We start from the raw sequence: 27103 nt of genomic DNA, 5'->3' as shown, positions 1-27103 counted from the left end.
CAAACAACATTGCAGAATACAGTGCAGTGATTGAGCTATTATCTGAATCTATTTCATTTGGGATTCGGAGTTTGATAGTGAGGTTAGATTCTGAACTCGTTGTATTACAGCTTAATAGAGTATATGCCATTAGAAATCCAATGTTATTAAGGTTATTTTTGAGAGTGCGCCTCTTGGAACGTGAATTTGATTACATTGAATATCAGCATATTCCAAGGTCATTAAATACAATAGCATATGCAATTGCTTCTCGAATGTTAGACAGACATTTGCGATAATCATAAATGTAAATTTAAAAACATTTCATCATACATGTTTAACAAGGTAAGCCGGTAATAATGATATATATATAGATAGGAGTGTGTCAAAAAATATACATCGTCTTCGATCATAGGTTGAAAAACACCTTATGATCGGCAAAAATGATAAGTACAAAAAACCAAAAATGTCACATGTGTCTACAAAAAGTGACTAGCCAATCACTGGTGGTGCTCTCTATATGACACCACTGCCCGCGCTACCCTACACAGGAACCTCCTGAAAGGTCCTGGGACTGCGACCACATAGCGCTGAAGTCGGATAGGAATATCGTCTATAGTCGTCTCTGGTATGTCCGCCGTGAGATGCTCTAGGTCCTGTTCCAACTCGGCTAAGGTCTCTGCGGCCGCATCCTATGGGGCGAGTGCTGGTGCAACTGGTACTATTCTCTCGAATGGCCGGAGATTGGCCGGACACTGTGGACCTACATCTGCATTTTGAAAATTGTCACTGTCATTTTTAAGACGATATAAAAAACAAACAAAAAGTAAATAATTTAAAAACTTGTGAAAAATGAAGTACCTCTGTCGTCCCATTGTTCTCCCTGTGGAAGAACCATGTTCGGATCATCGCGAAAATCTACTCCGGCATAAGGAAAATCCTGGATCGCAAAGACATGGTCCTCCAACCAGTGAAAGTAACCCGCAGGAAATCGGACAACTCCCGCTCCCTCATCAGGATGCCGGGCCATCACCGCAACCCATCGCATCAACTTTGGCTCCCGAGGAGGCCCAGCTGCAATAGTGAGATGCTGTGGGATCAGCATCAGAACCCTCTCTAGGGCAAAGCTCACAACTAGAGGCCCATACCCAAAGGTCTTTAATTGCCCGTTCTTTGCCCTAGTCAGTTGGCCCTTCATATTGGCCAACACAGCGTCACACCAATTGAAAATGGTGCCTCGGTAGTAATCTATCGCCATCCACATTTCGGACCCAGTGGCAATATGCAAAGCGGCTGCACCGCAGAGTCTGGTAACTGTAAAGGCAATTACCATAAGTTTAGGCAAGGATATGTATTTGATTTCTATCCCTTTCTCCTGGTGCTGATTATTGCACCACTCTATCCGGAGGCTAGCAAGGGATTGGCCACCTGGCCTAGTCCCGGACAGAGTCAGTTGCTCGCCCCTATTAGGCAAACCAGTGAGAAAATATATGTCTAAGGGCTCTATCTCGAGCTGGTGCCCTCCGATGTAGAAGCATTGATCCTGAACGTTCCACCTTTCAACCAGCCATTCTAAGAATCGCACCTGGGCCCTCATGCCAGGTATGGCCCAGTATTTGTAGAGACCGCATGCCTTCAAAGCATCAATGGAAGGTTGATGATCTATTGCGGCCAAATCGACATCTTCGTGTTCTCTTTCGCGCCAATCAAGCATGGTGGGCAATCTACACACCAGAAAACATTCATTAGAATTCATTAAATCAAAAATTAATGGTTTAGTTTTGAGATTTGGGGTTTTAAATTCACTTTGCGCGGAGTACGCACCCCACTTTCAGAAAACAGAGCATGGGTACGCAGCTGTTCTGAAGGTAGGCTGCGTACTCCTGCCATTTTCCCATTAACGAAAATGTCGGGGTACGCAGGTCGCCCATGGGGCACCTGCGTACCCTGAAAAGCGGATCCTAAAACCCCAAAGCCCCCAAAAAAATCAAACTAGGGCTTAAAATGAAATTCTAAACGGATAAAAACAAAGAGGAGGATGTTGTGAAATACCTGAAAGAGACGGCACTCGATTCCGACGGTCGGATTCTCCGCAAAGTCCACGGGAAGTTTCTTGCCAAAAGCCCTTTTCTCTCCCTCAACAGTAAAATGGTAAAAATGACATGGTAAAAGGTCTTTTTATAGGTTTTTTGGATAAATAAATGCTAAGTTTGTTTATTTTTCACCATGGAAGGATATTTCTCAATGCATTTTTGCTTATCTTAAACAGGTATGAGTAATGTGTCGTTTTTGTGCAGGACAAAAGGACTTTCAGGGAAAATTATCATTTTTCACGAACCAAAACATCAGAGTCATCTTTTAAGCCCTTTTCTGACTCCTAAAACATGAAAAGATTGCCGAGTGTTTCTTTTACACTCGTTAAAACGGAATTAAAAGACGGTCCCCTTATAGCTCTTTTTTGACCGTAAAAACAGGAAAAGGTTGCTGGGTTTTTGTCGTTTCAAACTCGATACTGGAAATAAAACGACGTGTCCTTGATCGCTTTTTACTTTTCAGGTCAGAAGCACTAATCATGAAAGTACTCCTTGGTCGCAAGACTAAGCGGTTCTCTCAAGTAATATTTTATACTTTTTCGGGCTTGGGAGACACAACTTTACGAAAAAGTTCAACCTGGAGTCTTCTTAAGTTTTTTCAGACTCTCTAAAAATGAAAAATGTCGAGTTTCTCCTATACTGGACTCGTTAAAATTTCACAGTAAAGGACTTGTTCGATTACAAACAGGAACGGACCACTCCTTCTTAGGGTTCGAATCAAAACTAAGTTGGACTCATCCGAAGGATGATCTTATAATCAAGCATATGTTATCCTCCTCAAGCTTGTTAAAAAATAAAGAGGTACTTGCCAGAAATGGTGGGGAAAAAGAGAGAAAAATGAGCCCATTTGTTATCCTTTGTCTCAGAAGAAGCCTTATTACCACTCTTGAACACGACACTTTTCATTCACCTGGGTTGGGAAATCCTTTGCCTCACAGTTGATCAAACCACATTAAAAGTCTTTAGCCGGGTATTAACTTTGGGTCAAATGTCACCAAGCCATCTGTCGTGTCGTTATGTGTTCAAGAGGTCTCTGCAATAAACATTCATCTGCAAAATACTCGTCATCCATTTTTGACCATCCCTGAGTCAGTCCTTACAGCTACATTTCTTCAACTTGATCTATGATTTCGTGTTGTGGGCTTGCCTGCAACGGGTCGCTTTCTATCGACATCAGCACATTATCTAGAAAGATGACCTAGGAATCATCAGTACCTTGAAGTCTGCATGCATCAATGGCAGGTTTCTCGCCTTTGACGACAGTTTACATCATTGACTTTCGATCGAAGGATTCCGTGAAATGTTCGACATCAACTCATTCATTCACATCTCATGGATTGTACTAGGTACTTTGAGAACCATTGACATCACTGGTGGTCTCTCTCACGCTTGTTAACAGTTTACATCATTGACTGGTAATCAAGTGGTTTCTACCATGTTCGACATCAACTCATTTATTCGCATGGATAGAATCGTACCTATTCGGTAAGTAGAAATGAAGACCCTGGATCTAGTTTCCACCATCCAGGCTACGAGGAGTTTTGTATTCATTATACAGTAGACTAACTATAAACAGATGGCTGCATCCATACTGTGTCTACAAAAGTCTATGATTATGATGTACTGCATAATCATTCCTGTATCAGAGCAGTAGATAGTCAATTAGTTAAAGTTTTCAATCTGAGTATGGGAATGCCTACCTCAGCGATGATATGATCATATATATGTATTTTGTGTTGAATAATTGCAGGTTCCGACTGGGCTCTCCACAAGATAATCCTTGAAATGATAAAGTACTTCACCCTTCCTAGATGATATGAAACCCTAATCTACTACAGGCTTCACACTTTAGGGGGCAATCTGTTACACTAAAATTTGTCACCATGACTATTTGCAGTTAGTATGGCTTCATCAACTGTCATACTATCCTCCTTGGCAAGCCTCATACCTCTGCTCTCCATGTCAAACTCCAAGAAAGAGAGAAAGTCATTAAAAATCTATATATCTCTGGGTACGCAGTTTCTCTTAGCCTTACCTACGTGTACGCACCCCAAGTTCACAATACCTGCGTACTTGTACGCTATGTCTATAAAGAAATGGGTGCGTACTCCTGTAAAGGTCAAAAGGCGCAAGTTTCACTCCCAAAAAGTTACTTGTGGTCATTTCTAGAGCATTCTAGAAGCTTGTTTGACGTGTATGAAGCGCCTCCAGATGGTTCATGTATCCCTACCAAAGAGGAACTTATCCCATTAAGAGGGGAGCTATCCCATCCAATGAGGGGCTTATCCCATTGATGGTGGACCTGAATAACTTCCTCTAGAGCACTATAAATACAGGCATTGGGCCAAAGGGAGGGGAGGTTGAAAGCTGAACATTCCTAAGGGTAGATGCTGCTGGAATTAGGACTCCCTTGTAAAGCTTGAGAGGAGAGATTCCCATCCTTTCCTAGCCTTATTTGAGAGTGGGTGAGCTGATCAAAGTAAAGGAAAACTCTTGCTGGACCCTAGGAGGGACTTGCACAAGACCAAGGCTCAGGTTGTAATGGTTCCTTTTGTTTCCTCTTCATACAAATGAACTCATTTTTCTCAACAGATTGTTATTCATGATTTGTTTCATATACTCCTTGGTCTGTATGATGGATATGTATTGTTTTATGAGTTTATCAGGTGCTATTTAATCTTTTGTCTTGTTAGTGAATGCAAGTTTCGAAGAGAAGGAGGAGCTCATCCGAATCGGCGAGGCTGGACTACTACAAAGCGTTGGACTAAAGGTATGTTAAGATCCCCTGATTACTTGTGTTCTCAATGCATGTTTAGAGAAATGTAGTGTTTATTTGTCTTGTTTGTCACTAGAAAGCTTTTGCTTCTAGGGAGGTCGGTTGTGTCCGCACTATCGACTCTTTCCGCATGACAGTGTTCTAAATCCTTTAAGGGGAAGTGACATGTCCTTGGTCCACCCTTCAATCGAAAGGTGTCATGTGAATAATGATGGAACAAAGGGGAAAAGACTTCATGGCTAGTGCCATGGTCAAAGGGACTAGCTATGATGGAGTACCTCATACTGGGTGTGTAAATGTGAGGAGAGGGGAATCATATATGCGTGAGTTACAATGGCATTTATTTTTCCACCCCTCTGAATTCCTTTTACTTTTTCTTGACCCTTTTTTGTATTACCACTCATAGCTCAAGGAATGAGAGCTTGCTTTGTATGATGTATGGTAGTTATTGCCCCCTCTACGATGGGGCATTCCATTACCCATGAGGGGTTGGGACATGCAAGGGTTCGTTGTATTCTATAAGATAGGGAAACATTGGCCCAAGAACTAGGTGATGGCCATATGACTGAGTTAGTGCTCATGATTTCCTTTTTCCCATGTGCTAATTTGTAAGTCCCGACCTTCTTTTCCATTTTGATTTTTATTTATTTATTGTGGATATCATATGCTTTTTCTATTTCTTTTAACAACATCAACCTCCTAGGGTGCATTTCCATGCCCTTCATGGGTATGAGGATATGAGGGTTCCAAATCCCATTGAACTAGTGGTCAATTGAACTCGAAGAATGGAGGAGGAATAAGGGCTTGTAATATGATATTTAAAGTGGTAGGTATGGAATAGGGAGAGATGGGGTTATGCTATCTCAATCAAGATTCCCAAGTAGTGATGCTTCCTAAATATGTGAGCCATTATGAGAGGTCCCACTAGACTAGGATTCAAAATTAAACCCCCATTTAAGGTGAGGGAACAAGATCATGTCCAAGACAATTCTTTCTTCCAAGTTACCCTGTAATCCATGTCAAAATTCCCAAATACAAATAAGTATAAGAACTCGATTTCAAAATGAATCAATTACCTTTTGATCAGAAACCACCTTCCAACATGGTCTCTTGGCAAATGGGAAAAGAAACATATGTCTGATGTAGGTGGAAGAGATATGGATGTCATTTCGCATTAGTTACTAGCGGCTCTTAGGAGTTGTCGGTCGTTGGCTGGAAGAGACGAATAAGAAAAAAAATTCTCCTAGGGGTCACCCACTTTTTGTGGGTAATAGGAATTATCTCAAGGAGGGTTGATGCAGCTTGTCAATCATATCCAAGAAGGTCGTCTACAATATATTTCAACAATACCATCTACAAAAAAAAATCGTGCCATTAGTCAGGTTCTCAGTAAATTGATTTTGCAATTAGAAGGAGATACCTAACATGAAATTTCATGATCAGATTTAATAAATGGTTGGTTTAGTTTGTTGTTGTGAATTTTATTCGTATTAGCTTAGTTGTTATTGTGGTAGAAAAAAAAAATATTACAACTTTCATGCGGTGATATTGCTAGTTTATTTTTGGTATTGCCTTCATATTTAATTACTTGCAAATATTTTGAAGAAATGTCTACCTGCAAAGTGTTTGAAAAAAAATGAATGGTAGAAAACCAAGAAATTACTAGCTAATTATTATAGTGGACATTATAATGGTATCATAGTTGTGCATCATACTAGCCTAAGGGTTTTCAATTTAATATTCACTTTCAGAAGTTCATCCAGTTAGTTGTAGCTAGGAATTAGTTCTTTTAATGAAAAATATGAAACCATTTAACAAATAGGAGTGTCTGTCATAATTGTTGCAAAATTTTGAAAACTATAACAAAACTATAAAAAATTTGCTACAACAATATGGAGTGTTGGAATCTAGAAAGCCTATTAGTAATATCAGGGAAGGGAGGAGGAGTAGAAAGTCAAAAAATTTGCTAGATACAAATAAAGCTTCTGATGAGTTTTTTATTGGAATGACACTCAATCCTTTTACTCATCCAAAAGAAAAGGGGGTTGATCAAGTACAGAGGCTATAGTTTTAGCCTCCCCAACAGTAGTAGTTGATGAAATCGAAGGACCAGTAGCTCCAGCACAATCAAGTAATATGGAAGAAGGGTTGTCTTCCCCAACATAATAAAGAAAAGGTACCAAGTGTTTGGTTGCATTAGTACCAAAAGCTAAATATTGAGTTGGTTCACCCTCTTTGAAAAATTAAAGTAAAGAGAAAGTAGGTTTGGCCTCCCCTACCCTTAAATATGATAGCATAGTGATAGACTCCTCTTGACCAAAGTGAGGGAAACCAAAAGTTCTTGGAAAAATTTTAGACACTAAGAAAGAATCTATGTTGATAGGTTCAACAACTATAGTGTCAGAAAATGTATCAGATCTAGTTGGGGTAGAAGAAATTCCTACTGAATCACCGAACACCAATCCATAGTTGAGAGAAAGTAAAAATTCAACAATCTTAAACTCATATCTATAGGAACAAGAGGGGTTCACAGTTGAGGAATTGGAAAAATTGATTGCCCAAGAGTATGGGAAAATACATTTTGAGGTCATTGTATATCCTCCATCAAATATTATAGAATAGCAGTTCGTTGTCAAGGATTTCATCAAGACTGACGAAGAACAACATCATGAATCAAGAGATTATAGTGTAGACCCTATTGTTTTTGGGTTACATGTGACATCAAATAAAAAACCTAAAATATTAGATGTTATTCATTCTACCGGAAGTGATGATATTGACTTCAAAAGTGGTTAAAATTGATAGTAATGGTTGGATTGTTGGGGCATCATGGGCCCAATTGATGATAGCTAATTCATGGAAGAATCCCTCCAGAGAGTGGAGAGTAGGCTATAAATTGGAAGAGAAACATGTGTAAGATACATTCGAGGCTTTAATTAAGCTCATGGAATTTGATCATAAACATCCTAAACCTGATAGTAACATGTCGAAAAAGGAGCATGTAGATCTTCAAAGTAGAGTTGATTATCTTCATAAACAAGTGGATTTCTACAAAGATAAGAGCCTAGTAATAGATGTTATCGTATGGTATGATGAAAGTGTATGAAGAGAAAAACTTGCAACACAAGACCTTCTGGAGGATCCAAAACATGGAAAATTTGCAAATTTCACTCTGACAAATTATGGGATCAAGTGGAAGTATGTCAACGCCTCCAAATTAGACACAAATTAAGTCCCATCTAACCTTTCCTAGGCACATAAATGTTATATTAAATCTATCCTTCTACACTTAATACTTTTTTTATAGCTTTAATATGTTCTTAGGAAGGTTTAGAGATAATTGCATATTATGTGGCTAATATTATTTATTTTTGTAGAATATTGTGAGAATATTGGGCAGATTATGAAGACTTGGAGGATGAGATAATATAGGGAATTTATCCCCTCTATAGGAGGATCAATATTGGATAATCAATTAACCAAATATCATGAAATTATTGATAAATTATGGAGCTTCACTGATTGAGAAAATCTAAGAATGTGTTCCCTGTCATTTAATGCAAATTTCTAGTGTTGGGGACTTGTTACACTAAAATTTGTCACCATGACTATTTGCAATTAGTATGGCTCCATCCACTGTCATTATGTCCTCCTTAGCAAGTCTCATGCCTCTGCTCTTCATGTCAAACTTCAAGAAAGAGAGAAAGTGATGATTGATGCTATGTGATTCGTTCTCCACATTTCACTAGTTTCAATCCCACTTCTTCACCCCTGTGAGCATCACCCGATGCAATGAGTGCTAAGTGAACTATTCAAAAATCATGAGAAATTAGTCAGTTACGACTACCTCTCATGGAAATGGTCATACGTTTGAATGACTTACTTAACGCAGTTGAATCCCAAAAATGATATCTAAATCTATATATCTCTGGGTACACAGTTTCTCTTAGCCTTACCTGCGTGTACGCAACCCAAGTTCACAATACCTGCGTACTTGTACGCTCTGTATGTAAAGGGGTGGGTGCGTACTCCTGTAAAGGTCAAAAGGCACAAGTTTCACTCCCAAAAAGTTACTTGTGGTCATTTCTAGAGTCTTCTAGAAGCTTGTTTGACGTGTATGAAGCGCCTCCAGATGGTTCATGTATCCCTACCAAAGAGGAACTTATCCCATCAAGAGGGGAGCTATCCCATCCAAAGAGGGGCTTATCCCATTGATGGTGGACCTGAATAACTTCCTCTAGAGCACTATAAATACAAGCATTGGGCCAAAGGGAGGAGAGGTTGAAAGCTGAACATTCCTAAGGGTAGATGCTGCTGGAATTAGGACTTCCTTGTAGAAGCTTGTGAGGAGAGATTACCATCTTTGCTTGTTTCCATTGGGAGGTGGGTGAGCTGATCAGAGTAAGGGAGAACTCTTGTGGACCCTGGGAGGAGCTTGCACAACACCAAGGCTCAGGTTGTAATGGTTCCTTTTGTTACCTTTTAATACAAATTAGTCCATTCTTCTCAACAATTTGTTATTTATGAGTTGTTTCATATACTCCTTGGTCTATATGTTAAATATGTTTTATTTTATGTGATATTCAGGTGCTATTTAATCGTTTGATTGTTAGTGAATGCAGGTTTCGAAGGGAAGGAGGAGCTCATCCGGATCAACGAAGCTGGACTACTACAACAACGTTGGATTACAGGTAGGATATCTAAACACTTGATTTCTCATATTGTAAAAGCATATTTAGGGAAGGATTGCTCTTATTTGTCTTGTTTGTCACTAGAAAGTCTTAGGCTTCTAGGGAGGTCGGTTGTGTCCGCACTAACGACTCGTTCCGTGTGACAAAATGGCGACTCCGCTGGGGAATCCATGAATGTGTTTGAGTTCTTTTTGATTTGATATTTTGGTCTGAGAAAAATCGCTTGTTTTCTGATTTTTGGCTGTCTAGCTGTGTATTTGGGTGGGTTAGCTTAGAGTCACTTTAGATTTTTATTTTTCTTAGCTTTGCCAGCAGTACGCAGTCTCTGAGTTTGACACAGTGCGTACTTGTACGCACTGCATCTTTGTGCACAGGGCGTACCCGCACCTGTGTCAACAGATCACCTGTGTACCCCTGTCAAATTTGAGAAAATTTCATTTTTTTTCTTTTTGCTCTTTAGATTTTGTTTTTAATTTGTTTTTTTTGCCCAGATCCATGGTTTTCTGCCGTAAATCTTCACCTAAGCTTGTTCCATTGGCATTCCTGCTTTAAGCTTTCATCAATTGGGTGTTTTAAGTCTCTTTTTTGAGAAATTCTTAATTTGATTTCCTTTGGTCATTACTTGGAGGTTTGTCTCAGTCTTTTCACAATTTTGCATCTTTTTGCTTTTGTCTTTGCAAAAAAATTTCCCCCTCATTCGCCGGGGGGGGGGGGGCTAAATTGTGTATGAGTGTTAATCGCCTTTGAGTGTTTTTATGTTTTGATCTTTGGAACTCTCACCCAATTTTCTCGACTTGCACTTGATTGGTTCTTAGATTACATTAGAATCGTCTTGTGTTTGAGAATTCTCTTGCATAGATCACATTTGCATAATTAGAATTCTCATTTTCAGAATATGAATGAAAAATATGCATAGATTACATTTGCATACTTTTCAAGTGAATTGTGCATAGATTACAATTGCATAGTTTACATTCTGAAAAATCAATCGTAGATTTAGATCAGTTTTCTTTGATTTGAATTTACACAAAAATAAAAATAAAAAAATGGTTTGGAATTGATTTGCATTAGTTTTTTCTTGATAAAATTAGTGCATTAGAGAATTTGTTATATTTTCTCATAGTGATCAATTTTTTGCATTGTTGGAAGTGAATGGAAACTCTCTCCTTACTCTAGTTAGGATTCATCGAATTGAAAAGATCACATTATCATATTCGATTGCATTCAGTTGAGTCGGGTCATAACACCATTGGTTTCATATCCATTTACCCATTTGAGTAATAACAGCCTTAATAACACAGCGCTTAATTAAAATTCATCTAGTAATTTTTACATTTCTAGGGCTCTAAAACACCAATATAGATCAGGCTAGTGTCTTGGAGTAGGAGAATAATTAACTCTCCAAGACAGCAAAACCAAACAAGTAGCTCATCTTGTGGTAGGATAAATCCAACTGTTACATTTATACTCTGGGAAAGCTCCTCTTAAAGGAGAAGCACGAGACCGTGTCCGAACCAGTGAGGGGATCAATCCTCCTTCATTGGGAAAGATGCCAGATACGCACGTACTACAAACGGCAAACCTCAGATTATTGTCGAGGAGCCTGGGGTCACTTGTCGGTAAACCTTGGATTATTGTCAAGGAGCCGGCAAGGGGATTGAGCTTGTTACTCTGCCCTTGTGTGCTATCGGGTCGTAGACTGTTCCCCCAGGTGTATTTGTTGCTGTTGGTGACCTTAGTGACCATTTTCTTTAGGGTTCTACCCAAGCTGACGGTGGAGGGAAGATCCCACTGTACATGGAGCAGACGTCGGCTAGACTCACTTGGATTTTCTGGGGGGTTCACTTCACTCGAGACGGTTAAAGTGGAGGAACTTGGTCCAGTCTATTCATTAAGCAGGTTGCCGGGGTAACTGTTCCACCCGCCACTTCTGTACTGAATTCTGTGATGTTGGATTTCATCCCCAACTAGTGTTTTCAGTCCATAAGGTTATTGTTTGTGTATGGTTTGAATCCTAGATTTGATAGCGCGTGTTAATTTGTTTGTTTTTACTTTTAGAGACCATAGGTGTGAATTGTGAATTTTAATTGTTAGGTGTGAATTGTTAATTGTTAATTTTAGTTTTAAATTGTTAATAAAATTCACTGAAGTTGAATATAATGGCAAATGTTCCGGAATTTACCAACCTAGGAACCCCTCCTAACGAGAATCCTAGTATTTTTCCTTACTTTGGAAATGTTGGTCCTCCTTATATGGCTACTTTTTCATTACCTGGATTTACAATAGGTTTACCGATATGGTTATTTTCAACTTCGTTGGCCCAAAATACTCCAATTGTTCCATCTCAACCAGATGCTTCACCTCAACAGAGTTCACCATCTCAACATCACCAACCTTCTGTTGACCCTTTACCTTCTTCACCTAATTTTTCTTCCTCCATTTCTTCCTCTTCGCCTAGTAAAAGCCTTGATGCTAGTAACCAGGAGGCTAAGAAGAAGAAGAAAGGGAAGAAGAAGAAGAAGAAGAAGAAGTAAGATAAGAAAGAAGTCAACCAACCAACCACGACTGTAAGTGTTAGTAGTGTTGAGGAAAACTCCGACATGCATCGTAAACCCAAATACCCTTGCAAGCTTTGTAAGGGTGACCACTTCCTTGTCAATTGTCCTGGTATTCCAAAGGCCTTGGGAGTGTGGTCAGAAAAATCTCATCAACTTTCCATTGATTCATCAACCAGTGATAGTCAGGTTCCTGGGAAAAAGGGTAAAGTTAGGTTTCCTTGTAAGTTATGCAAAGGGAGTCATCAAACTCACATTTGCCCTCACATGGATGAAGCCTCAACATTGTTGGAAAACCTTACTGTTCCACAACAAGAATTTCCAACTGGTTACCGTAAACTTTCTCCCAACCTACCGTCAACTGACAGAGTGATTGATCTAAATTCAAGTACAGTCGATCACACTCTTCCATTGGAGAGTGAAACTCATGTCACTCTGGTTGATGATCAATTAGTTGATCAAGTGGTCGATTCAATTTCACATTCGGTCGATCCCACTTTCCCTTTAGAGAGTGAACTTCATACCACTCAGGTTCTTCTTGTTACATCAGATTCTTCTATGCCGGGGGGCATTTCACCTGTTTCTACAGAACCCCCTCCAAGTACTGAGGTCTTTTCCTTTGATTGGAATAGACTGACAGAACCTCGTATTCCTTCCTCCATCCCTTTCCAAATCATTGTCAAGGCTGGTGGTAGGGACATACATCATACACAGGTAGATGAAGGTGCTTCTGTTAGTATTTTATCCTCAACTGTTTGGAAAGCTTTGGGTTTCCCTCAGCTTGCGCCTATTACGCAGAATCTGAAAGCTTTTAACAGAACCATTAGTGAACCTTTAGGGATCCTTCCCAAGTTTTCTATTACCTTGGAAGGTAAAACTGTCTGTATTGATCTTATGGTAGTTCGAGGTCCCTTGGATTTCAATTTACTCCTTGGGCGAGACTATGTTTATGCAATGAAAGTTGTCGTATCGACACTCTTTCGCGTGATGTCTTTCCCTCACAATGGCAGTATTGTGACTGTAGACCAGCTTTCGTTCCCTAGTCTTGTCTCAACTACCAATAATATGACAGCCCTAAATGTTCCTGATTCTCAAGTGGTATCCACCCTGCCACGGGTTAATTATGTGGCAACTGGTCCCATGTTTTCAGTTGCCGATGTAAGTGAGCCTCTCACTGTTGATTTAGATCCGGTAATTGACATGGAAAACTCTATGGGATTACTTGAACACGATGTTCTTATCCCTTTTGAGTCCCTTGACATGTGTTCCTTCTAGAGAACTACTCTTCCTTTTGATGAAGACCTCTTGGAAGCCATGATCAAGGTGTGTCCATTGACATGTCTTTCTTCTAGTTGGAAGCCATGATCAGTGTGTGTGAGGATAGTTTGTTCCCGTCTCAACCTCGTTAAAAAATGAAACAGGGTGTGAGGAAAGTTCCTTTTACTGAGTCAACCTCGTTAAAAAATGAATCAGGTAGATAGTAGGTTATATAGGTAGATTGTAGAAAGTAGGATTTTGAGGATAGTTCCTGTTACTGAGTCAACCTAGTTAAAAAATGAATCAGGTATGAGGATAGTTCTTTTCTTGTGTCAACCTCCTTAAAAATGAAACAACTCCCTTTTCAAGTTAAATATTGAAAGTAAACCTTCATTCCATCCATCTGGTTGAATGCAATGAAGCCTGGGGGGCATGTACCTCGCTTTGCATCATTATACTGGGGGAATGCGAAATTTTTGAGCATAGTTCCTTGTCTTGTGTCAAGCTCGTTAAAAAATGAAACAAGGAGTCTTGAGCATAGTTCCTTGTCTTGTGTCAAGCTCTTTAAAAAATGAAACAAGGGTAGGTTAAGTAGGTAGATTGTAGAAAGTAGGATTTTGAGGATAGTTCCTGTTACTGAGTCAACCTAGTTAAAAAATGAATCAGGTATGAGGATAGTTCTTTTCTTGTGTCAACCTCCTTAAAAATGAAACAACTCCCTTTTCAAGTTAAATATTGAAAGTAAACCTTCATTCCATCCATCTGGTTGAATGCAATGAAGCCTGGGGGGCATGTACCTCACTTTGCATCATTATACTGGGGGCATGCGAAATTTTTTAGCATAGTTCCTTGTCTTGTGTCAAGCTCGTTAAAAAATGAAACAAGGAGTCTTGAGCATAGTTCCTTGTCTTATGTCAAGCTCTTTAAAAAATGAAACAAGGGTAGGTTAAGTAGGTAGATTGTAGAGAGTAGTTATGAGCACAGTTCCTTGTCTTGTGTCAAGCTCGTTAAAACATGAATCAAGGATTTTAGAGCACAGTTCCTTGTCTTGTGTCAAGCTCGTTAAAAAATGAATCAAGGTTTTTTAGAGTAGAGTTTTTTGTTAGGTAGATTGTAGAGAGTAGTTACGAGCATAGTTCTTTTCCTGTGTCAAGCTCGTTAAAAAATGAAACAAGGGTTTTGAGGATAGTTCTTTTCCTGTGTCAACCTCACTAAAAAATGAAACAACTCCCACAAGTCTTTCCAAGATCTTGAAAGTAAAGCTTCATTCCATCCACCTCATTGAATGAAATGAAGCTTGGGGGGCATGTACCTTGGTTTGCATCTTTATGCTGGGGGCATGTGAACTTATAACAAGCATAGTTTTTCGTTTCAAGCTTGCGTAAACATGAAACCGAATCTGAGCATAGTTCTTTTACTGTGTCAAGCTCATTAAAAAATGAAACAAATCCTCCTCTACTTGAGTCGAGAGATTGACTAGATCTCGTAAATGTTAAGTTGTATATTTAGGTTAGTTATTTCAGTGTTTTACATAATTTTCTTACAGTTTTAGGTCAAGTCTTTCAAATGATCTCGTACATGAACCTTCATTCCATCCAACTTGTACTTAGTTGAATGAAATGAAGCTGGGGGGCATGCGCTCTAGCAGTTATGCTTAGGGGGCATCAAGCACAGTTTTATCTCTGTTTCAAGCTTGTAAAAAATGAAACTACTTTAAAGCATAGTTTTTCTCCGTTTCAAGCTTTTGTAAAAATGAAACCTATCTCGAGTCAATTTCAGTTATTTTCAAGACTCGTTAAACTCATGAAAATCCTGAGATTATTTTGCTATCTTTCATTCTCGTAAAACAAATGAAAATGTCGAGTTCTTTCCGTTTTTTCCTGCTCGTAAATTAAATTGAAAGTCGGCCATATGAGTACATTTTTATCATTTTTTCGAACTGGTTAAAAATTACGAAAAAGTGAAACCTTAGAGTCATCTTTAAGCCCTTTTCTGACTCCTAAAACATGAAAAGATTGCCGAGCGTTTCTTTTACACTCGTTAAAACAGAATTAAAAGACGGTCCTCTTACAGCCCTTTTCTGACCGTAAAAACATGAAAAGATCGCCGAGTTTTTCTTTTAAACTCGTTAAAACGGAATTAAAAGACGGTCCCCTTATAGCCCTTTTCTGACCGTAAAAACAGGAAAAGATTGTCCGATTTTTGTCGTTTCAAATTCGATACTGGAAATAAAACGACGTGTCCTTGATCGCTTTTTACTTTTCAGGTCAAAGAGACTAATTATGAAAGTACTCCTTGGTCGTAGAGATCAAGCGGTTCTCTCAAGTATTATTTTATACTTTTTTCGGTCTTGGGAGACACAACTTTACGAAAAAGTTCAACCTGGAGTCTTCTTTAGTTTTTTCAGACTCTCTAAAAATGAAAAACGCCGAGTTTCTCCTATACTGGACTCGTTAAAATTTCACAGTAAAGGACCTGTTCGATTACAAACAGGAACGGACCACTCCTTCTTAGGGTTCGAATCAAAACTAAGTTGGACTCATCCAAAGGATGAGCTTATAATCAAGCATATGTTATCCTCCTCAAGCTTGTAAAAAATAAAGAGGTACTTGCCAGAAATGGTGGGGGAAAAGAGAGAAAAATGAGCCCATTTGTTATCTTTTGTCTCAGAAGAAGCCTTATTACCACTCTTGAACACGACACTTTCATTCACCTGGGTTGGGAAATCCTTTGCCTCACAGTTGATCAAGCCACATTGAAAGTCTTTAGTTGGGTATTAACTTTGGGTCAAATGTCACCAAGCCATCTGTCGTGTCGTTATGTGTTCAAGAGGTCTCTGCAATAAACATTCATCTGCAAAATACTCGTCATCCATCTTGACCATCCCTGAGTCAGTCCTTACAGCTACATTTCTTCAACTTGATCTATGATTTCGTGTTGTGGGCTTGCCTGCAACGGGTCGCTTTCTATCGACATCAGCACATTATCTAGAAAGATGACCTAGGAATCGTCAGTACCTTGAAGTCTGCATGCATCAATGGCAGGTTTCTCGCCTTTGACGACAGTTTACATCATTGACTTTCGATCGAAGGATTTCGTGAAATGTTCAACTTCAACTCATTCATTCACATCTCATGGATTGTACTGGGTACTTTGAGAACCATTGACATCACTGGTGGTCTCTCTCACGCTTGTTAACAGTTTACATCATTGACTGGTAATCAAGTGGTTTCTACCATGTTCGACATCAACTCATTTATTCGCATGGATAGAATCGTACCTGTCGGGAAGTAGAAATGAAGACCCTGGATCTAGTTTCCACCATCCAGGCTGCGAGGAGTTTTGTATTCATTATACAGTAGACTAATCATAAACAGATGGCTGCGTCCATACTGTGTCTACAAAAGTCTATGATTATGATGTACTACAGAATCATTCCTGTATCAAAGCAGTAGATAGTTAATTAGTTAAAGTTTTCAATCTGAGTATGGGAATGCCTACCTCAGCGATGATATGATCATATATATGTATTTTGTGTTGAATACTTGCAGGTTCCGACTGGGCTCTCCACAAGATAATCCTTGAAATGATAAAGTACTTCACCCTTCCTAGAAAATATGAAACCCTTATCTACTACAGGCTTCGCACTTTAGGGGGCAATCTGTTACACTAAAATTTGTCACCATGACTATTTGCAGTTAGTATGGCTCCATCCGCTGTCATACTGTCCTCCTTAGCAAGTCTCATGCCTTTGCTCTTCATGTCAAACTTCAAGAAAGAGAGAAAGTCATTAAAAATCTATATATCTCTGGGTACGCAGTTTCTCTTAGCCTTACCTGCGTGTACGCAACCCAAGTTCACAATACCTGCGTACTTGTACGCTCTGTATGTAAAGGGGTGGGTGCGTACTCCTGTAAAGGTCAAAAGGCGCAAGTTTCACTCCAAAAAAGTTACTTGTGGTCATTTCTAGAGTCTTCTAGAAGCTTGTTTGACGTGTATGAAGCGCCTCCAGATGGTTCATGTATCCCTACCAAAGAGGAACTTATCCCATCAAGAGGGGAGCTATCCCATCCAAAGAGGGGCTTATCCCATTGATGGTGGACCTGAATAACTTCCTCTAGAGCACTATAAATACAGGCATTGGGCCAAAGGGAGGAGAGGTTGAAAGCTGAACATTCCTAAGGGTAGATGCTGTTGGAATTAGGACTTCCTTGTAGAAGCTTGTGAGGAGAGATTACCATCTTTGCTTGTTTCCATTGGGAGGTGGGTGAGCTGATCAGAGTAAGGGAGAACTCTTGTGGACCCTGGGAGGAGCTTGCACAACACCAAGGCTCAGGTTATAATGGTTCCTTTTGTTACCTTTTAATACAAATTAGTCCATTCTTCTCAACAATTTGTTATTTATGAGTTGTTTCATATACTCCTTGGTCTATATGTTAAATATGTTTTATTTTATGTGATATTCAGGTGCTATTTAATCGTTTGATTGTTAGTGAATGCAAGTTTCGAAGGGAAGGAGGAGCTCATCCGGATCAACGAAGCTGGACTACTACAACAGCGTTGGATTACAGGTAGGATATCTAAACACTTGATTTATCATATTGTAAAAGCATATTTAGGGAAGGATTGCTCTTATTTGTCTTATTTGTCACTAGAAAGTCTTAGGCTTCTAGGGAGGTCGGTTGTGTCCGCACTAACGACTCATTCCGTGTGACAGGACTATATCCACTTTTTGAGGAATTTTGGAGGGAAACATTGCCTCATTTCAAGGAGAATGCTTCCTCGTCACTTTTTATAAGTACCAATTGGAATTTTCCTCTAGGGACATGTATTTTTTTTACGGTCTTGGACCCACTAAAATTTAGGGGATCTCCCTGGTATGAAGTCCCAATCAGACCTCACACCATTTAGTGTAGGATTCCTTTCTAGTATAAAGGCATGGTTACCAAATACTTAAAGATTCTCCTTGGATCTAGATGTCAGCATGAGAGAGGGATGCAATGGTATCTTTGAAAATCAAGAGAGGTGTGCTTGGTGAGTGTCTAGTTGCAACTGTGTCGAGGTTCGTATACTGCAAAGGGGGGAGAAAAGTGAGCCTCTAAGTGAGAGGTAATATTACCACCCAAGAAGAGACACACATGAACTAGAAGGATTTGTCTAACATCCAATGGAATATTCCACAGTGGATGTGATGGTTGTTACAACCAATAAATGAAGATATATTTGTTTAGTATCTCATGGAATAGTCCACAAGGATGGGACAGTAATAACAACCATTACAACATATTCTCAATAAGATAAGCACTAAAATAACTAAAATATTTCCACTATCTTAGCACATGTGAAAGCAAACATGAAATACACATATCCGAAAAATAGCCTTACAAACATTCATAGTCCATGCATGAAGAACATGCTAGCCTTAAAGGATTTTGATATTAAGAAAAATTCCCATGACACATGTTTACAATGTACATCACTAGCCCTAGTAGTGGGACATTGGAGCCACTCCTTGCTCCTCAAAGAACTAGCTGATCTCTCTAATGCCTTACGGGAGGAACCAAGGTGAAAATTTCCTTTGCTCATACAATGAGGGATTATATATAACCAATGGTGACTCTTTACTTACCCTCATGATTGTTTGACTTCCTATGAATTTTCAACTTACATGACTCTTCACATCCCATGTGTGTCCTTTGGACTTCCAATTTACAATACATTTGAAAACAATATACATGGTCCACAATAGTGATGTGGCATATGAATACTCATGACATGACACTACTGACATGGACTACTTGATGATGTGGAAATGTCAAGTCATTTTTGCTACTGAGTGCTAGATGTCTTCTTAGATATTCTTTCTCTTCACCTCCACATGGCTTGGTGATGTAGAGTCTTCAATGATCTTAAGTCTTGGATGATCGTTGCAAATTTGTGTCCCTTTGCTTTCTCTCAATTGATCCACTTGTGAGTTCAACTACAAGATAGTATTTAGGCATGATTCCATCCTTCTTATCCAGACTCATCATCTCGGCATGACATGATAGTGTACCTGTTCCTACAATTCACTCATGACAGGACAACATCAATCTGAAAACACCCTAGTCTAAGATGATACATTCTTATACATCAATTGAACCCGGGAGAAGTAAAAAACTAAGGAGAGGGGGTCATTGACTACACATTGGGTAGTGCCAACAGTAATCTTGGGCTCTGAGACTATTCAATGCACAGCTCAGAGAGGCTTGAAGGAAAAAACTTCGCAGTTTCTGGAGGTGGTGGGGTCTTACTGAGGGAAAGCACTTTGGGAGGACCATCTGCACAGTTTTGGATTTGAAGAGAGGTTGTGCTTATGTGCATTGCTCACTCCCAGCAGATAAGGGAAAATCTTGAGGGTTGAAGATGTGAAGTGCAAAATTCAAGGCAGGCTGGGAGACACAACTACACAATTCTAGGGGTCAAGATCAGAATCTAGGGTCAGGAATTGCACAGAGTAGCAATCCTGGGGGACAGGGATTATGCATTGTATAGTTCCAAGAAGCGAGGTTACATCTTAGAAGGTTGATACTATGCAATGCACTGCTTATTTGGGGCCCAGTGAAGCTAAGTTGCCTGGTCGGGAGGATTCTTTGAAAATGGTTGTGTGGGATGGGTGATGAACTATGTGTTGGGATAGGGTCCCCTAGGGTAAATTTTGGGGCAAAAGCCCAAGTTTTTTAATATAAAATGTAAAGGCTCAACAAGTTGTGGTCGCAGAGCACGTATATATCTAAAGTGTCATAAAGGGTTTTACCCTTCTTTTGTCTAATTTGTGTCGGCTTTTGAAGATCTACCCATGGTTCATGAACCATGGGATTGTATAACTAGGTGTGTCTTAGGATGTCTAAGAGAAGTATAGATGATGAAGATGAATGTAATGGGTCAATAAGGGTAAGAGCGAAGAAGTCTTAGAGTAGAAGAGAGGCTCTACAGCTATGTGCGCAAAGGCCTAGAGTAGAGTCTGCAGCTGAGTGCGCAGACCCCTGGAGCTGAGTGCACAAGGAAGTCTTGAGTCTGTAAGCAGAACTGGAGCATTAATAAAGAGATTATTCCAACAATTCTTTTGTTTTGTCTGTTTATTTCTATTTATATGAATGTGCCTCTTGTTATAATTGGTTTATGAAATAATGGTGTATTATGCGTGACTTTACATGATTGGTATAGTTACATGAATGAAATTATTGTTAACTTATTACGTGAAGATTATCTTATTGTATGCGGAAGTTATTAACACTTAATCTGATCTCGGTAATTATTGGGTTAAGAGTAATCTTTGATGTGCGTGAGTAGCAGATTCACATATTTAGGGTCCGTGAAAGATAGTAGTGAACGTTCACAGAGCTATAGAAGTTGATTAAGGGTAGTTATATCAATAAGCCCTAAAGGCTTATCGATCTACATGAAGGAAGATGTAGGACATCAGATGGAATCACACTCATATCTAGTTGTGAAAACATGGTTCCAACATCCCACCATACCGCTTCGGGTGATACTTCAGTCTATGCTCCACGGATTGATGCCGAAAGGGCTAGTAGTGTGGGGATTTTTTTGGAAAAACTAACTTTGAACATGATTTAGGATCCACTAAGACAACAAATGGTTCCATTGTCGAGACTAGGATCTGCATAAAAGAGATGTGTGATGTCACATCACTGGAATCCAAAAAAGAAAGAAATTGAGGTGTGGTTGGATAGAAAGATCCACGAATTCGCAATGCAAGAAAACATAAACCTGTGCCTGACAAAAGAACAGTGGTTGGACAGGTATCTATACACAGAGATACATGAAATTTTCTTATGTTCCTTCTCGATCAAGTTATACGAGTGGATCGCTAAATTGGTAGACAACCAGGAAAGGTGGAGGTTTGACGGTCCAATAGTGTGGACCCTAGAGCTGGTGTGGAGATTGGAAGCCTCTAAAGATAAGATCGCGCGCGCTGTCAATCACTGGCTTGATAACGTCATAGGAGGATTTGTGACGGAATTCATGGTCGATACCTAGGTCAGCTACAATGATGTAGAGTGACGCTTCTTCAGTTACAACGAGGTAAGTATTTAATATCTTTGAATATTTGGATTAAGATGTTCTTGTGTGAAAAGTGGTTTATGCCATTACCTTGATGTTTGGAGCTACATGAAGTGGAAAGTTCTTTAGGGATACAGGGAAAACAAGCCCTGAATATAGCCCGTTGATTGAGCCTCCTTTGAGTGACGATGAAGGAGCATCACAGGCTTCACCGCAGAGCGTTATCTAGTTAATAAGGCAAGGGCTCCCACAAATACCCCATATGTCCACACCACCTCTGCTTCACCTCCATAGCATACACCTTCGCCCACATCGCCACCACCTTCTCCACTATTCAATATGTCGAATACGATGAAGTTTCCCGTTTTCAAGGGCTTGGGAAATGAGGACCCAGACCAGTTTTGATTCGTTCTCAAGGCCATCTGGAAAGAACAGAATATTACAAATGTTCATATGAAGAAAGCGCAGTTGGTTACTACTCTACAGGATCACACGCTAACATGGTACATTAAGTACTATACCAATAACCTGATGTCTTCGTTGGCAGACACTCAGACTACGCTGAATAAGGAATTCAGTATGCCCAAGTCTAAATCGTAATCAGTTGTTGGATTCAAGGAAATCATGATGAGGCTGGGAGAAACACCCTGGGAGCTGGATCAAAGACTAAAGTACCAGATCCATGAAGCTAACATGAATCTCACCGATGGGCAACACCATGAATGGTTTGTAGCCTTGCTCCTACCTCACCTAAGGGTTGCATTATCACAACAAAAGATTGGGACCCAGGTAGAAGCCCTGGAAATTGCGATGATATTCCATGAGACACCAATTCAAGACGCTATTTTGGGACTTCAAAAAATTCATGCAGAGTTGTAGCATCTTTGCCTCAAGTTTCAAAGCTTGAAGAAGGATAAAGCAGCTAGGCCAGAGGTGCGCAAAGAATTTTGGTGCCTAAAGTGTAAAATCCAAGGGCATGATAAGATCACTGCCTTGTTGTTTCCAGGAAAACTAGTGTATTTTCGATCTGCTAGCCCTCTAGGATTGGCAGCTATCCTAGAAACAAACAATCAAAGCAATTTGGGATTTCCTCTATGTATGATAGATAAGAGAGAGGCAAAGGAACCAACCTGGATCTTCCGCTTAACTCCTTGCTTGATCTCTCTCCCCCTTGGCAGAGCTTGCAACTCCTCTCTTACTTATCCCGCTTAGAGAATATCTATAGAAACAAAGTAACAAAACACCATCAAAGAATCTTGATCTATTATATCATAAGCATTGCAGAATCAAAAATACAATGAACATACAATGGCATTCACAAATAACAACATTCACAAATACACGATTGTATGGAGGAAAACTCAAAGAAATTTATTAAATATGAAGGGAGAATTACAACCCAGCTGTGTGATCCAGCATCTTCCTCCCAGCATCAAAGCCCTCTTCACCTCATGAAAAGCAATATCACCCAATAATATAATGCTCTTTCTCAAATACAAATTATCAGCACTTCCTTACAAATTACAAAATTCCAGCCTCTAGATATCTCAGATGAGGGATCCATTTATATACGTGTGCAAGGATGTGAGTCATCTCTGGGTTTTTATTAGTTTCATTCCACTTGTTGTTCTTGGTTCCACTTAGAGATTTCTTGGATCTATTACTCATCCCTGGGTGAATTCAGAGAGGCAAGTGTCATAGGAGAAGTTTCTAGAAGATTCCATGAGCATCCACTTAGCAAACTATCTTGGAAATTTGTCCATTCTTGCTCATCGCACCCCACAGAAGTCCTCTTCAGTATGCATCACACCTGGCTAGTTTAGAAGTTAGTATGCATCGCACCCTGACAGTGGAGCAGTTCGTATGTTCCAGTTTTGGCTAGTTCTGGATGGTTTTTTAGGTGGAACTTCTGGGGAATGATGTAATTAGTTGACCATGATACTTTAGGGTATGAAACAAAACTTTTAGGGGTTAAATATCCCTAGTTTATCGACATATAAGATTGGAGTTGCAGTGCCCAAATATGTCTATAACAGTTGCCCCCTAAAGCATGAAGTCGTAAATCTTTGATGTCGGGTGAGATGCTTTATCATGAGGATCCGAGGTATTCAAACTAGAAGGTGACCTGTATAAGATACAATACAATACATCATCATCATATTATTTTCATGATCTAGCTGAGGCAAGCATTCCCATGCTTAGCTTTATAAATTCATTTTCATGTACATAGAACAGATAATTGTCTGCAGCTGCAGACTGGTGATTCTTTATATGTAGAGTCATCATCCCTGGCTTGGATGACCATCTGTGCAACTTCTGTGTACATTTGCTATCTTTATATTCCTGAATATATCATAGCCCAGATGGATGAAACTAGATCCGGGGTCTTCAAACTCATTCAATCTTCGCCGATGTACAAGTCGATCCATGTGAAAAGATGTTCTGAAGTCGAAAATGGAAAGACATCGCCTGATTACCAGCCAATAATGTGGGCTATTAATAGACGCGAGAGGAATCACCGATAATGATAATGACCCTCAAGGTACTATAGTACAATTCACGTGGTGTGAATATATGATCCGATGTTGAACACCATGCAAAATCGTTCGATCGAAGGCCATTGATGTCAACCTGTCGCCGGAAGTGAGAAACTTGGAATTGAGGCATGCAAGCTTCAAAGTACTGAAAGGGTTGTTTCTAAGTCAATATTCTTGGATAATGAGTTGATGTTGACAAGAAGTGACCCGTCATAGGAGGGCCTTAATGTATCCGACATCTATGACATGAAACGAAGAAAATGATTTTCAGGAGGTGAAAACGATCTGATGATACAAGGTTCAGGAATGACGACCATGAAAAATGGAGGGTGAAGGTATTGCAATGGATGAGGCATTAACTGGATGGTGAATTCTCAACTGAATGACTTCTCTTGAACAGATCGGCGACACTGAGATGGATTGGTAGTGTTAACCCCAAAAGATGGATGGTATGGAGGACCAATGGTGATATGACCGATGAATGGAATAACCCAACCCGACTCAATCATGGTGATGGAGTGAAAGTGTCATGTTCAAGAGCAACCTGCTACCATAAAATTATTCAAGTTTTCTTCCCTTTTTCCCCAATCATTGCTGACCAGTACCTCTTTTTTTTTTCAAGCTTGAGGAGGATAACATATGCTTGTTCTATAATTTTCCCTTCAGGCAAACCTGTCACTATGTTTTAACAAGCCTAGCGACAATGAAACTCATTCTTGTCTAGGGGACAAGTTTGTCACTATTTTTTTAACGAGTTTAACGACAAGCATAACTCGGTCCTTTTCATATTTAGAGAGTTTGAAAAGGGACGAAAAGGAAACTCCAACAGTTCTTTTTCATAGCATAATCCCGTAAGTCTAAAAAAGGATAAAATAAAATGAAAGGGATGACTTTTCGATCACTTTAGCGAGCTGAAAAGACAAGCGCTCAAACTTTTTCATGAGATAATCCCTCAGGTATGAAAAAGATTAAAATATACGGGAGGGATGGCACTTCCCCTTACTTTAACGAGCTGGAAAGGCCAATAGCTCAACAATATTTTCATATTTAACGAGTCTGAAAAGATTTTAAAGGAGACTCATTCTTAGGAATGAGTGGCATTTAGGGTAGCAACTGGTTCCGGGTAAGATTGGAACTTCTCAAAACATGGTGGTGTGAAGAGGGTGGCTAACAGGTCCACTCGTCGCAACTGTTCCTCAAAAAGGTAAACAATCAAGTGGAAGTGTATGATCGGCCAAAAGAATGGAGGTGATGGTAGGAACACAACCAACGTTCAAAAAGGCAGATAGCATGGCAATCACAAAGGTTGTTTACTGAAGGTGGATTCATTTTTTAACGAGCTTGAACCGAGAGAAACTATGCTCAGGGGTAGGTTTATTTTTTAACGAGCTTGAACCATGTGATAACATTTCTCATTGGTAGGTTTATTTTTTAACGAGCTTAAACCATGCAAAAACATGCTCAATGGTAGGTTTATTTTTTAACGAGCTTAAACCATGCGATAACATTTCTCAGGTCTTATTTTTTCTTTTTATTCAAGCTAGAAAACGGCATAACTAAAAAGCTAGAAAAGACAAAACTAAAAAGCTAGAAAAACTAAAAAGCTAAGGAACTACTGAGGTTAGGTAGGATAGTTTCATCAGTGGTTAGACAAAACACTTTCTTTGCCTTATCCATAGAGCAGAAAAAGGTGAATGGTGTGTTAGACCAATCACCTAACCTAAGAAGTTAAAAAGCTAAAAAGCTCAAAAGCCAAAAAAGCTAGAAAATGAACTTGAAAAAGGTTTGCATGCCCCCAACAAGGTGAAAAGGAGAATCTCCAGTAACCATAGGAAATCACTATGGTTAAGCAAGATGGTTTTTTCAGCGGTTAGCAAAACACTTACTCCTTGGCTTTGTCCACCAAATAGAAAAAGGTGAACGGTGTGTTAGACCAATCACTTAACTTATAAGGAAATTCATATGGTAGGATTGTTCCATCAGCGACTAGACAAAACACTTCCTGGGCTTCACCCACATAGTGGACAAAGGTGAATGGTGTTTCAGACCAATCACATAACCTACAAGGAAACTTATCTTTTCAGCTGGGTTCGTCTCAAAATAGACAAGGGTGCATGCCCCCTAAGCTTCGTTACATTCACCAAACTACTCTCGGCAATCAAGTGGATGGAATGAAGGTTGAAGAGACACTCTTGATGCAAAAGGACCATTTAGGGATGATGATCGACTTGGATTTACGCTTGAACCAGGAAATGAAAGCTAGTCAATAGTGACAATTTTGCCTTCATGTGGGAAACACACCACTCGAAAGAGTGTTGAAACAATAACCTCCATGTTATAAACATATTCACGTCCAAGGAGTAGATTGTAATGTAATGGTCCTTGGGCTACCATCATGTTCAAGTGAATGATTTTCCTTCCCAAAGTTATCAGTAACTTTGGAAGGATCCCTAACAGTCGACCGGTTCCTTTGTTAAAACCTAACAAATTCTGTGTAATAGGCATAAGAGCTGGCGAACCAAGTGCTTTCCAAGCAGTTGAGGAAATGATACTCACTGATGCACCCTCATCTATGATAGTGCTAGAAACAATAATTTTGTAGACTTGTACTATGATCCAGAATGGTACATAAGAAGGAAGGCGGGATCTTGCTAGTCGATTCCAATCGAAGGAAGTGACTAGATTTCTTGGAGGGGGTACCTAATAAATGCTTGAATTAACTCCTTGAGTAGCAGGAACTAGGGGATTCTCTTCCTATTGCGAAGGAATGGGTGGATTGCCCCCAAGTTCATCGGACTTTGAAGTAACAAAAACAATTTGAACTGTATCATTCTCACTCTCTTTGGGAATGGTATCATCTGAAGGTAAAACTGGGTTGACTGCCATCTCAAGCTATTGACTTTGGTCTGGTATGGACTCAGAAGATTCACTTTCAACGATAGGTGTTTCGATCGACAATTGAGTTATGTTAGTCAGATTTTCAACTAATAAAGGACTTGGGCAGAGTTTCCTATATCCAGGTGGAAGTCACTGCGGCGAAGTAGGACAGTTGTGTAAGACTCCTTTGCCTTCATCCAAGAAAGGACAACGGGGAAGGGTATGGTCCCCTTCACATAATCTACATGGAATATTGACCTTTCTTTTCTGC

The sequence above is a fragment of the Pinus tabuliformis genome, chromosome 9, assembly GCF_031772625.1.
Source record: "Pinus tabuliformis cultivar Carrire ecotype Pingquan chromosome 9, CPIR1, whole genome shotgun sequence".
In the NCBI taxonomy this organism is placed as follows: Eukaryota; Viridiplantae; Streptophyta; class Pinopsida; order Pinales; family Pinaceae; genus Pinus; species Pinus tabuliformis.
This window is presented reverse-complemented; position numbering follows the sequence as displayed.